This window comes from Trematosphaeria pertusa (genome assembly GCF_010094035.1).
Source record: "Trematosphaeria pertusa strain CBS 122368 unplaced genomic scaffold BU26scaffold_18, whole genome shotgun sequence".
In the NCBI taxonomy this organism is placed as follows: Eukaryota; Fungi; Ascomycota; class Dothideomycetes; order Pleosporales; family Trematosphaeriaceae; genus Trematosphaeria; species Trematosphaeria pertusa.
This window is the reverse complement of record NW_022987229.1, coordinates 1-3458: the sequence shown is the minus strand read 5'-3', so window position 1 is coordinate 3458 and position 3458 is coordinate 1.

Below are 3458 nucleotides of genomic sequence, written 5' to 3'. Positions count from 1 at the left end.
TATAGTAGTTTTCTATAATTATATTCTTAATTAGCTAGAGAGAAGCTATAGAGACTTATATAAAAGGCTAAACGCTTACTATAATTTCTAAAAGCTTTATTACTAAAGCGCTACTAACTTCGCCTACTTTTAGAATAATTTCTTTCGCCTTATATAGAAGCGCTAGCTTCTAGTAGACTAATAGGTAGAGAAATTTTATAAAAAGCTACTAGAGACTATACGTACGTAGCTAGGTATATACTAACGTTAATATATTAATAACTATAACTACTATATAGACCTTACTTAAAACCTTACTTAAAAGCTTACTTCTAGAGAAGTACGCGTTACTACTAGAAAAACTAAAAAGCGTAACGTAATTATATTAATGCTATAATACGCGCCTCTAGCTCTTCTAGGTTTTTTAGTACCTAATAAAGCTCTAGTAATCTAGAAGCTAGTTACCTATTTTTAATACTACTAACCTAGCTACCTAAGCTATAATTACTCTAGAGCTTCTACCGCGTAGAAAGCTATTAAGAACGTTAATCTAGAGAAGAAGCCTATAGAGCCTATAAAGCTATAAGTACCTAAGAATAACACGTTAGAATATAAATTAGATAATTTAGAAAAAGCCTAGCTCTAGAAGAAGTCTTCTTTCTAGAGCTATCTACTAGAGTAATAAACCTACGTAAGAAGCTATTTAGTAGTTCTACGTTTACTCTACTCTACTAAATCTTTATAAATAGCCTTATAATTAAGCTTAGAGGCTTAATTAATATAGAAGTAGGTAGCTACGTCTTAGTACACTTAAAGTATCTTTAAACTCTTAGAAAAAATCTTTATATTAAGCTATTACGTATAGAACTAATCCCTCTTACTAGGTATAATAGGTAACCTAATAGCTAAGTAGATAAGTATTTTAAAGCTAATCTAGTACTAGAAAGCTACTAAATCTATACTTACTTTATATATTATAATACTAGCTATTATAATATAATAATTAGTTATAAGTTACTTATAGAAGTTAATATTTAGGTTAACTATAAGTAACGCGCACTAATATAGCTAGATACTAATTAATTAATTAATTATAAACGTAACGCGTTTATCTCTATATAATTCTCTTAATCTACTACTAAAGCTTAAGTAGCTTACTAAGCTAATACTAATTACCGCAACGCTCTAATATTAGTAGTAGAAAAGCTAAGAGTAATATAATAAGAGAAAAGAGAATTATAACGCTAGAAGCTTTAAGAAAACCTATATAAGATAGATAGGTAGCTTAAGAATCTTAACCTACCTACTAGGTTACCTTGTAAGCTAAAAAAGCTACCTATTTTGTAGAAAACATGCTTAAAGGCTAGGCTTAACGTTAATATAATTAGCGTAGCTACCTTTATAATTAACACGCGTTAAAAAGATACTATAATTAGGTACCTTAGTATCTATAAGGTTAATTAGCTTATTACTAATAGAAAGAAAACTCTAGTTACTAATCTAGAGAAGAAACTCTACTAACTAGTTACTAAAAAGCTTCTATCTCTAGAATATGCTAGCGTAACTATAGCCTATTTCTTAAAAAAGAATTCTAATACTCTACTACTATATAGAGAGAGTGTAAATTATAATATTAAGCTTATAGTAGAAAATATCTTAATAAATAGTCTCTTTTATAGTATATTACTAGAATATCTATAGTTAGTATAGAATTACCTAGAAGACTACCTTTATTACGGCTTTATTATTTATAGTAATATATTATACGCGTTACTAGTTCTATTTACTAAAAAGCTAGGTAGAGAATAGAGGTTCTATATAAACTATTAAAAGCTTAACGCTATTATAAAAAAAAACGTCTATTCTATCTCTCTTATCTAGAAAACGCTTATACGCCTATTACGCGCTAAGATCTTTACTAAGTTAGACGTAAGGTAAGCTTTCTACTAGATCTAGCTTAATAAGTTAGTAGAGAACCTAACGTCTTTCTATACGTAGTATAGTAACTATAAGTATTAAGTTCTACTCTTTAGCCTCTATAATAGCTTTACTATCTTTTAGTAATATATTAACAAGGTACTATATAGCTTACTAGACGATTTCTATATAGTATATATTAATAATATTCTTATTTACTTAGAGAATTCGCTTAAGTATAAAGCCTATATTACCTAGATACTTAATTAATTATATAAAGCTAGGTTATAAGTAGATATTAAGAAATCTAAATTTACTATTAAAAGTACTAAGTTTCTAGAATTAATTATAAGCACTAATAGAATCTAGAAGAACTCTAAGAAGGTTACTACTATCTAGAATTAGCCTATACCTATAACTCTTAAGAGCCTTTAATTATTTCTAGGTTTCTGTTATTTCTACTAAGCCTTCTTAAAGAATTACGGCTAGATTGTTCGCTTTCTTACTAAGCTACTAAAATAGAGAGTATAGTATGCCTTTAGAGAAATTAAGCTTATAGTATTTTAGTAGGTTAAGAATCTTATACTATCTAATACTATACTAGCTTATTACTCTCTCTATTACTATATAAGGGTAGAAATAGATATATTAGATAGTATAGTTACTAGAGTTCTTTTATAACTTTAAGAAGATAGTATCTAGAGGCTAGTAGCTTTCTTTAGCAAGATAATAAATACTATCTAGATAAACTATAGTATTTATAATAAAGAAATACTAGTAGTTATTCTTAGCGTATAGAAGTAGAGAAGCTAGCTAATTAGCTTATAAGATCTAGAACCTTTTATAGTATTAACTAACTACTAAGCCTTAGAGTATTTTACTACTAAGTAAGAACTTACTACTAGGTAGGTCTACTAGGTTTAGCTAATATAGTAGCAGACGCGTTATTATAAAAGTAAGAAGAGCTTAAGACTTAAAAGAAGAAGGATTACGCTGCCTATATAAGAGCTTTTCTAAGTAAGAAGTAAATTAGCCTTTTAGCTATTAAGTAATTATTAGATAAGTTATTAGTTCTAGCTATCTAGAGATTAGCTAGTAGTGCTATAGAAATTACTACTACTAATATATTTATAGAGGTACTCTCTACTAAGAATCTATATACTATAATTAATTAGGTTATTATAGCTAACTAATTAGATAACTCTCTATAGCTAGCTTAAGAAAAAGCTACTATATTAGGCTTTGTCTAGAAAATAGAAGATAGCTTATTAATCTATTAGAATTAATTAATAGTTCTTGCTATTAACTATCTATAAATACACCTAATATACGCTATATATACTACTTAGATAACTACCTACCTAGAATAAAGAAAAACTACCTAGTTACTATAAGATTAATATTACTAGCTAGATATATAAAAAGACGTTAATATATATATAGTAGTATATAAGGCTTACTACTAGAGCTATACTCTATAAGATAAGACGCTAGGTCTTCTAAAGTCTCTACCTATTTCTAAGAGAGCTTAGTAGAACGTCTCTATAGATTTTAAGAGCTTT